Source organism: Lygodium microphyllum, chromosome 16 (genome assembly GCF_053477565.2).
Source record: "Lygodium microphyllum isolate KBCC chromosome 16, Lygodium_microphyllum_v1.1.10, whole genome shotgun sequence".
In the NCBI taxonomy this organism is placed as follows: domain Eukaryota; kingdom Viridiplantae; phylum Streptophyta; class Polypodiopsida; order Schizaeales; family Lygodiaceae; genus Lygodium; species Lygodium microphyllum.
This window is the reverse complement of record NC_141150.1, coordinates 21,553,521-21,564,963: the sequence shown is the minus strand read 5'-3', so window position 1 is coordinate 21,564,963 and position 11,443 is coordinate 21,553,521.

Sequence of the window (11,443 nt, the reverse complement as noted above, 5' to 3'; positions counted from 1 at the left end):
TCCAGGGCTATCATACCCTAATGAATAGGGTTGTGCCAATGACAGCCATGCTTTCATAATTAAGTAGATAGTAATTTAACTATCTTTGACAAATTGTTAAACAACCCTACTTGGTAGTGGACCCAGCTACACCAAGCCCTCTTTGATTTCCATAATTACCTCTTTGCCTCATTGACGGAGGAGCAATGTGTGGATGTAGAGGAGGTAAGTGACTCTAAGGATAACCAGTTAGTCCAAGATGATGAAGAATTAGACTTTGATTCGGTTGATTACAGCACAGATGGCTATACCATTGACCAAATCTATTTTGGATCCCTAACGCTCTCAGGTTGACAGCTTGCTCATCATTGACATGGGCATTGTGAGACTTAACTCAAAGTTCAAATGGCTTGAATACATTAAGTTCCTGAATTATGAATAAATGGGGAATTAGCTCAATGGGACCTCAAAGTGTTCACAATCAATGATGACCTAGTCAACATCCCAGAGAATGCCACCTCAATGAGTTCTTCTTTTGGCTCAGATGGAAGGAGTGACTCAAACCTAGAAATTCCCCAACTAATTGGATCCACCAAGTCTAAGAACAAATTAACTGCCCACCTGAGATGAAAACACTTAAAAGTGCAATACTTCCATTGATGAGTCAAAAACTTGAAGTCAAAAGGAGACAAGACATCCCACCAAGATTTATGAAGTTCAAAAAGAATGATCGAGTCGCATCTAATGAGTCCATTGAGGGACCGGTAAAGGTCAAGGAAGTAAACATTGTAGTGCTAGGGGAATGCCCCTAGCCTGTTTGCATTACTGAGGACCTCAGTGTAGAATAGAGGACCAACTACTTCACTTGTTGAAGGAATACTGAGACATTTTTGCCTAGATTTACTATGATCTTAGGGTATTCCACTACGAGTCCTTGCCCACAAAATTCCTCTAAAGGATGATACCAAGCCCATCACTACCCACTACCATATATTGACCATATGATTGAGTGAGTAGCAAGGAAGGGAGCTTACAACTTGTTAGACAAGTTTTCAAGATATAATCATGTACAAGTACACCCGAATAATATACCAAATACTACCTTTCCCATTGAAGGGGGGGGGGTATTCACTTATATTGTCATGCCTTTTGGACTGATGAATACACCATCAACAAGACACATATTCACTATCTTCAAGTACATGCAACAGAATTGGCTCGAGGTGTTTGTCAATGACTAGTGTATCCACTCTACTTGGGCAGAACATCTTGAGACAAACTTCACCTAGTCTTTGATAGATGTAGGTAGTACAACCTTTCCTTGAACTTTCTTAACTATCAATTTTTGGTTAAGCATGGTATAATATTGGGCCATATATGTCAAAAAATGGGATTGCAACTAACATTGCTAAAATCAAAGTCATTATGAATCTCTCTCCATCTAGCAACCCAAAGGGGGGGGTAGTGCTTCACCGGCCACACTGGATATTATTGGCACTTTGTGTGTTAAATGATGCTTCCATTGCACGACTACTTTGCAAGCTATTGATTACGTGGGCTTGGACATAGAGGAATGTCAAGCTTCCTATGAAGAATTAAAAAAAGGCTCTTATGATTGCTCCCATCTTATGAGCTTGAGATTGGACCATAACATTCAATGTATATATTGATATATCTAAAATTGCTATCAATGTAGTGTTATACCAGCTTGGTGAACATAATATGGATTTCCCCATGAACTGTACTAGTTGCCAACTTACCAAGGTAGAAATGAAATATTCCACCACCAAAAGGAAGGGTTAGAAATGGTTTATGCTATAAAAAAGTTTCATCAATATCTCCTTGTATAACTTTCACCCTTTTTTGTTGACCGATCAGGCGCACTGTTGTACCTTGTAAATAAACCTTGTGCCATGGGATGGAGCACTAAATGGTTATTATTATTATTGGAGTTTGATTATTTGTTGTGGTGCACAAGGGAAAACATCACTTCATTGTAGATCACTTATTGTGAGTAACCAGTGGCAAAAAGGCCATAGAAGCTGATGACCAACTCCCTGATGCTCATCTATTCTATGTTAACTAGGACGCTCATGTCTCATTATGCTAATGATTCAAAAGGATAAAATGGAACTCATATCAGTGATCACTTGCCAACACTTTGATAAATGTAGTATAGACTTCACGGGACCTATTAGCTTAGCTATAGAATATTTGCAGGCTCGATACACGATTGTAGCCATAGACTGCATGAGTAAATGGGATGAGGCCATAGATTGCATGAGTAAATGGGATGAGGATAGGGCAACCCATAAGAACATTGCATGAACCACTGCATGGTCTCTATGGGAGCAAGTTATCTCATGATTTGATTATCCCATTGAGATTGTTAGTGATAAGGGATGCACTTTCTCAATCGAATGATTAAGCATCTACTATGAATGTTCATGCTCATTCCATCAAAATTCTAGCCCTTGTAATTCACAAGACAATGGCTAGGCAAAACCCAAAAATAAAGTCCTCATTAGTGTCTTGACAAAAACAGTCTTAGCATCATGTAGACTAGGATTATAAGCTCATGGCATCATTATAGGCCTATTGGACATCCTACAAGATTGCCATGGAAAAAAATCCAATTTGAATTCTGTACAATACCAATGTTGACAATAGAACAAAGAAGTATTATCCACATGGACACCCTTCCCATGAACCATCCATGAAAGTAAGGAAAGTCCTCTGCTACACATAAAATAAACCTTCTATGAGCAATTTCAGCAACAACAATAGGTAATTTTTACACCACCCTTTTGATTGAATCCAATTGTATCCATCATAAATGTTTTAGCAATCACTCTAATCAATTTGAAAATGGAAGATGAGCCCTTGATAATCAAACCCACAAGAAGCCACTGTTAGGTCCACCATTTAGTGGAAGTGGTAGCGTAAGAACTCTAAGCACCCCTCATTGTAGCACAAGCCAAGAAAATAGAACCAATAACATGTCCATCAATGTCGCCAAACCCATTGTAACCCATGCACAACAACTCAATGGGTTCCTAAGGCCCTTTTTGAAGTGCAAGGATACTATGATGGCTATTGCAAGCTCTGGCTACCAAAATCATCTATGGCTACATGTATGGCAACTTGTCATCCATCATCTTTCTAAGGAAGGTAAAGCATTCCGGTGAGAGACTTTCACTGAAAAAATCTATAGGATTCTCGTCAATTGAGATCTTAACAAGCTCAACAAACTTTCCCTCTACCACTTCCCTAATAAAGTGATAGCATACCTTAATATGCTTTGTCTTCGCATAGAAGACCAGATTCTTGGCCAATTGAATAACGCTCATAGAATTTGAATGTTGTATAGGAGTAAAAATAATACCAAGGTCTTCCACTAGCGGAGGCCTAACCATAAGGTCTCCTTGCAATCCTGAGTGGGTGCAACATACTCTACCTTATTAGTAGATAAGGTTGTGCATTTCTACACCCTAGACATCCAAGAAACATCACCTCTAGCAAAATTGAAGACATATCCATGGTGGATTTTCTACTATTTGTATGTCCTACATAGTCAAACTTAGTGTAACCCATGATTATAGTATCATGACCACCATAGCAAATGCCCATATCTATAGTGCCTTTTAGGTACCTCATGATACTCTTCACGACATCTCAATGTGCTTGGACAGGTGTAGCCATATAGCATGCCACAATTCCCACTGCAAATGCTATGTCAAAGTGAGTGGCTATCATGGCATATATCAAACTACCCATTGTAGATGCATAAGGGATCTTAGCCATCTTAGCCTTTCACTCATCTGAAAATTTTCTTGATCAATGTTCACATGGGAAGGTAAAGGATAGCCAATAGGCTTAACATCTTGCATATGGAAGTACTCAAGGACCATCTGTATGTACTTATTTTTGTGACAAGTAAAGAAGCCCCTAAGAGTGATTGCACATGATATGTTGGGATTTCCAATACATAAACTTATCGTGAATATGTGAAGACATCTAGCCAAGCAAAGTATGAGCATCCACATCTACCTTGATGAGATAAACGTATCAAGTTGTCTCCTCTGCCATTATGGATAGCCCCATCACTACTATCTAGCCTCTCCCACCAATGCCCTTAGTGCCCTCTACCATTGTCTAGCCCCCCCGTAATTTTCCACTTGTTGTGAAGCAACGAAGCACTATGTAGATTTGCATAAATACAAAAGGAAAGGATTGATTGTTCCACATACAAGCAACAGCCACCTTGATGAGATAAATATGCTAAGTTATTTCCTTTGCCATTGCGGCTAGGCCCATCACCATTGTCTAGCCTCTTCAACCAATGCACCTAGCCCTCTCCACACTATCCAACCCCATGTAAATCCACCTAGCCTTCACTACTCTGCCCTTTTCTATCATTGTTCTAGCCCCAAGTCACTCTTGCCACTACTCCAACCTTCCTAATACTACTAATACCATGATTGTATCTTGTTCTACAATCCAATTTAAAGCACCTTGATCCACGTTTTCCATTAGGAATTTTTCCAAAAACTTTACTAGAACAACATGGAACATGTCAAGATAGAGGTATTGGTTGTAAACACCATAAAAAACAAAGCAAAAAAAGTTTCAAACAATGGAATAAATATAGTAAGGACATAGCTAAATGATAGGATAAAGAAAATAGAACCGATAATTGAACCTCAAGATGAAGATCCATTAAGAAGCAACTAGTTGAAATACAACTTAGCTCTAGGTTAGAGGAGGGAGAAATACTACCCAGTGTGGCCAAGGAGATCACTTGCATTAACGAGGAAGTACAACTACAAAAGGATGAGGAGACCACAAAGGAAGCCATTCCTTAGGCAAAGATGCTTAAGAAAATCCACAAATAGATAGAAGAAGTGGAACAATGGATTCAAGTAGCCAAGAAAGAGAAACAACTAGCCCATACATATGTAACATCCATTATCAATGACACACTAAGGACAAAAATGGAAAGTGAGAGAACTTCATTTTTAGGTGGCGAGGCTAAAAACTCATGAGAATGTGAAAGAAAGCACCAAGGGATCATACATATTGATGAGCATCAACAAAGACTTGCATATATATGCTAGGAGAGTGGGTAAGGAGCTTGGAGAGTGGTAAGGTGACCACCCAGGATAAATAAAAAAAAGAGTACTCTCGTTCTTTGCTTCCCCACCATCGAGGCTAGGAGAGACTTATGGCTCTCTGTACTAAGGATGGGCTAAAATTGGAGGATGTTGAGAGTACCCTCTTGAGGGACAGAAGAAGTAAACGGAAAGAATGTGGATGCTTCCCCTACATCCCATGCATTGACTGTGAGAGGCCAGTAGGATGGAAATGGCTGTAGTAGAGACTCTAACAACAAATCTCAATCTAGGGCACGTGGATAGTCTCACAGCAAGTCCCATGGCCATAAGTCCAGTCTTACTTGTCATTATTGTGGGAATGTTTTTATGGCTAGTAAACACATAGTACACATAACAAGTCTGGCATGAAGCGCATGGGTGAGCCTTTAGGTCTTATTCATTTGGACATATGTGATCACATGCCCTATCAGTCTCACTAGGTGGTGTGAAGTACTTTGTCACATTCATTGATGATTACTCACATAAGGTTTGGGCTTTCCCTATTCAGCAGAAATCAAATATATTGTCTATCTTTCAGCATTTGCTTTCTCTTGTCGAGAATCAATTTGGATATAGGTTGAAATACCTAAGGTAAGATGATGGGGGTGAATAATGTCTCAAAATATTTTGAGCAGTTTTGCGATGAGCGGGGTATTAAGCGTTAGTTGATGCCCCCTATATTCTTCCCCAAAATGGTATTGCCGAATGCACGAACATGATGATTAAAGAGAGCATCCACAATATGTGTTAACCCCAAGTCGAGATGGCCCCAAGTCGAGATGGCGGAAAAAGGAAGGTAAAAGTAGAAAAAAACACAAAAAAAGAGCATGTTTACCCCAAGTCGAGATGGCCCCAGGTTGAGATGGCAGAAAAAGGAAGGAAAAAGTAGAAAAAAACACGGAAAAAGAGCAAAGACACGTAGGCGACCTCCAAAACTAAGCCGAGGAAAAAAGCAAAATTTTAAATAAAGGGCGCCTCAAAAAACTCGAAAAACTCTTGTAAAAGAGTGCTAGGCTCCCTTCTATGCAAATTGTAAAATACTAGACGGGTGTAGGCTAGAGGCATAAGGCTAGAAGAGGGAAATGGAAAAAAAAAAAAGACCTTGCCACAAGGGCCGGTCATGTAAAAAAGGGATGGGTGTCCATGGGATTTTAGGGTTTGTATATATAAAGTTCAAAAAGTGAATGAGAGCTCATTCTTTGGTGTGTGGCTAACAAGAGTCTCATTCTTCTTCTCTTCTGCTCATCTTCTTCTTGCTTGTGTGTACTCTTAAGAGAGGGAGTGTGAGAGTGTGAGGGAGTGAGTGTGTGAGAGTGAGGGATCAAGAGGGTGAAGCTCTTCACCATCTCCTCTTCTCTTATTCTCTTCTCTTCTCTTTTCTTGTGCGCGTGGCTATGGAGGATGGAGCTTGGAGATGGAGGAGGCTTGAGGATGCTTGAGCTCGCATCTAGGATCGTGGAGCTACTGGGGTGTGTGAGGGAGGAGGCAACTCGTACCGGCATCAAGGTAAGCTCACTACACTCATAGGATCGACGGCGCGTCAGCTAGGTGAGAGATAGCCATTAGAGCTCGCTTGGAACTCTTGAAGCAATAAGCGGTCCGTGGGTCTTGGCGGTTGAGCGAAAGCTCCCACAGTATGCTTAGTCGAGGTCATCACTTTTGGGCTGAGAGAGTTACTACTACCATACACTTGATTAATAGGTGCCATTGCACTAATATTGATTACCAAGTTACAGAGGAGGTATGGATTGGAAAACCTCCATCTATGCTCATTTGAGCATATTTGGTTGTGATGCATTTTGCCATGTTCCTAAGGATAAGCGCAATAAGTTAGATCTTAAGTCTATGAAATGTATCTTTCTTGGTTATGGGAGTGCAAGTGAGATGGACTATCGCCTATGGGATCCGTAGGCTTACAAGGTTTTATCCATAGCCATGATGTCATTTTCCATGAGGAAAATATGCATAAGCAACTTGGGTAGGTGGTTGAGGTACATAGGGTGATCTTTCAAGAGGAGCCTCCTGCTCCCATACAACCAACTAGACAGCTTGCAAGCTAATGCTCCAATGGCCTAGGACTCATATGTTATACATGATCAACTTGCTTTGAGATGCTCTACTAGAGCTAGACATCTGCCTTAGCACTTTACAACCTCCATAAATTATGTTATGTCGACAGATGTAAGTGTGCCTCTCTCTTATGATGAGGCCATGCACAAAGAAGATAGTCACTCATGGAAAAGAGCTATGCAATTGGATTTTGACTCCTTACAGACTAACCATATGTGGTATTTAATTCATTTTCCCAGTGGCAAGAAGACATTGCCATGTAAGTGGGTATACAAGTTGAAAACTGCTCGCTTATAAGGCTAGATTGGTAGCTAAGGGTTTCAAGCAGGAATATGGTGTTGACTTCGATGAAGTATTTTCTCCTATGCTCAAAATGACAACTCTACGCTTGTTATTAGCATTGGTTGCTCAGCTAGATTTGGACCTTTATTAATTGGATGTAAATACTACTTTTCTACATGGAGACTTGCATGATGAGATCTATGTGTAGCAACCTAAGGGCCTTGAAAAAAAAGGTAGGAAATACCTAGTGTGCAAGTTGAAAAAGAGCCTTTATGGCCTTAAGGGTGCACCTAGGAAATGGTACCACAAGTTTGATGCTTTTATGCATTCACATGGATATAGCTATAATGCTATGGATTTGTGTTTATACACGAAGAAGACTCGTGATGGCAGCCCTACGATTTTGGTACTCAATGTGGATGATATGCTTATTGTTAGGAGAGCTCATAATGAGCTATGGATGCCTTAAAAACTCACCTCAAGAAGAGCTTTGAGATGAAGGACATGGGACATGCCTCGTATATTCTTGGGATGCGCATCACACATGATCACTCTAAAAGGGGCTCCTTTATCTATCATAGAAGGAGTATATCTAGAAAGTCCTTAAGCGGTTTCATATGCAAGATGGTAAGCCTATTGGATGTCCTCTACCTTCTCATGTGAATGTTAGTTAGGCCAATTGTCTATGGTCTAATGAGAAAAAGGCCAAGATCCCTTATGCATTCACCATGGGCAATTTGATGTATGCCATGATAGCCTCTTGTCTTGACATAGCATTTGCATTGCGAGTTGTGGCACACTATATGCTACACTTGGTAGAGGTGGCATTGGGATGCTATTAAGGGTATGATGAGGTACTTGAAGGGCACAATATCTATGTGTATATGTTATGGTGGCTAGGATACATGAGTTGTGGGGTACACTGACTCTAATTATGTAGGACATGTAGATAGTAGAAAGTCCACCTCTGGCTATGTCTTCACCTTAGCTAAAGGTAGTGTTTCTTGGATGTCCAAGGTGCAGAAATGCATGACCCTCTCTACTACTAATGCGAAGTATGTTGCGGCCACCACTGAGCGTTGCAAGGAGGCATTCTGGTTAGGTTGTTTGGTGGTAGACCTTGGTATTACTAATGTGGTCCCTACACTACATTTGGATTCTATGAGTGCTATCCAATTAATCCAGTCTTCCATGCAAATATGAAATACATTGACGTGCATTACCAATTCATTAGAGAGGTCATTGATGAGGACAAGTCTGTTGACCTTGCTAAGATCTCAATTGACCAAAATCCAGCAGATCTACTCACAAAAAGTCTCTCAGTGGAGCATTTTGCCTTCCTTAGGAAGCTGATGGGCATTGGATGAGATGACGTCTTTTCTCATCCTATTGTGCTTATGTACATTCGTACTTTTTCACTTTTTTCTTGTTCTCTCCTCACTAGTAGGGGCACAGTCACCTTTAAGTGGGAGATTGTTGGGGGTAAAGGCACTTGTGCCTAGCTTCCCATGTATTACTACACTGACAATACGTGTACACCTATACAATAAAGGCGGAGGGCACCCATGACTGCCACTTTATTCTTTATTCTTTTAGTAACATTTGAATAAAGGGAAGATTGGTTACACATTGTGACTCTTGGAGTTTCCACATCCTCTCTCTCTCTCTCTCTCTCTCTCTCTCTCTCTCTCTCTCTCTCGCTCTTGCTCCTTCTACCATAGCTCTTTCTTTTGATTGTGTGCTTCCACTCCGAGATCACTCCCTTCATCAGATGCCATCATGTGTTACCCTCATTAGCATGGCGTTAGTAGAGTAGATTATGTACTTACTCTACCAATGCTTATTTTCCATATAGAAGAGCTCTTAGTCACATGCCTTGTTAGTGTTGTAGTGGATCATGCTTACTTATCATTCACTATAAATCTTCAATTTACTGATGCGCTCCTAATGTGCAGATCCATCATGTGGCCTATCAACACTCGAGATACTTCTTCTCTCAAGAGAGAAAGAGAGAGGATATCTACAAGGAAAAGATCTTCAGACTATTATATGATGTTGGCCCTCACATTCCACTAAAGAATCGCACCTAATGGCTTAGCAATGCTCCACATATAACATTAGATGCAACTTTCCCACACTCATGGCTTACACGAGAGTCTCCATTAGGGTGATACCTTGGAACAACTAGTACGATTATGGGTGTTGCAAGACTAGAGATTGCCTACGGAGAGAGGTAGCATTGGGATCCACTACCCATAGATAGGCACAACTACTCATTAGATGCCTTATATGGTGGAAAAAGAGAACATTCTTAGCCTAATTGGAGAGAAACCTGTACTAGCTATTCTTAAGTCAAGATTCTAAAGAGGCTTCGATGCTTTTCAAAGAGCATTGTTCAACCACACCCATTACATCATTTGGTACGATTATGGGTGTTGTAAGACTAGAGGTTGTTGCCTACAAAGAGAGGTAGCATTGGGATCCACTGCCCATAGGCACAACTACTCATTAGATGCCTTATATGGTGGAAGAAGAGAACATTCTTAGCCCAATCAGAGAGAAACTTGCACAAGCTATTCTTAAGTCAAGGTTCTAAAGAGGCTTCGGTGCTTTTCAAAGAGCATTGTTCAACCACATCCATTACATCATTTGATATATGGGAGCATTATGTAGTCGGTCTCTACACTACTCCATTGGAGGTGGTTGCTCCTTGAATACCACATCACGACTCGCTACTATGATCTTCTTTGCCTCTTGGTTATACAATTTGTAAGCCTTTTTCTCATCACTATAACCCAATAAGATACATTTTGGTCTAGTAGCCAAGTACTTGTTTCATGCTAAGAACTTGGCAGTAGGACTACTAGCTCACATATTAACAAAGCCATGTGCAAAGGCTTCCCAAAGAGTTGGAGCACAAACACTATTGTGCCTATCCTCAAGCTAAGTGATCCTACTCTACCCACTAAGTATTGGACTATTATGGTTGGGCATACATTGGCCAAGTTATATGCCTCTTCATCCTTAAGCATGAGTTGAGAAGTTGGATAGGGAGACGGGGTCTTAGAGCAGCACATGGCTATTGTAGGCTAGTTTGAAGAGAGGCTTCTCTCTATTGGATCATATCCTCACACTTAGAGAAATTATTGAGAAGGGGAGAGGTCATGGCTAGAGGATGTATTGCTACTTATGCACTTCCTCAAAGCCCTTGAGGCAATGCCACGAGATGGATTAATACATAGAGTACATGCCACGAGTGTGTCTTAGGAGCTCAATTGGGGATTCTAGCACTGTATGAGAGGGTTACCGGGAGAGTATGGAAAATCAATTAGTACCTATTCACTCCACCATTGGGGTGAAGCAAGGATGCCCCCTTTCTTTGACACTATTTGGCCTATACATTGATGGGATTGCTAAGTATATCTCTTAGGGAGGAGATAGAGGAGTTCCACTAGCTGGCACATGAATAATTCTCCTACTATATGTAGAAATCATTGTATTGATAGTAGACTCTCCACTAGCTAATACATGGATATCTCTCCTATTATATGTAGACAACATTGTATTAATAGCCAACTCTCAACATGGACTATAGAGAGACTTGGATGCATTGCACCCTTATGTACTAGAAAATTGGCTTTTAGTGAACCTTGGTGAAACTAGAGTTATGTTGTTTAATCCTATGCCACAGTGGGTTGAGAGATTAGAACCTAAGTTCACATATGGGCAAGAGGGTTTGGAGTATGTGGATTCTTAATACAAACTTGGGAATCTTACTTGCAAGTCCCACTTTCTTTATGAGTGAGACATTAGACACTAAATTGACATAAGGATACACAACACTAGGTGAGTTGGAGAGAATGTGCTCACACATACAATTTCGGGAACCCTACATGAAGATGTGGCTTTTTGATACACTAGTCACATCCACATTAGTCTATGGAGTACATGTATAGGAA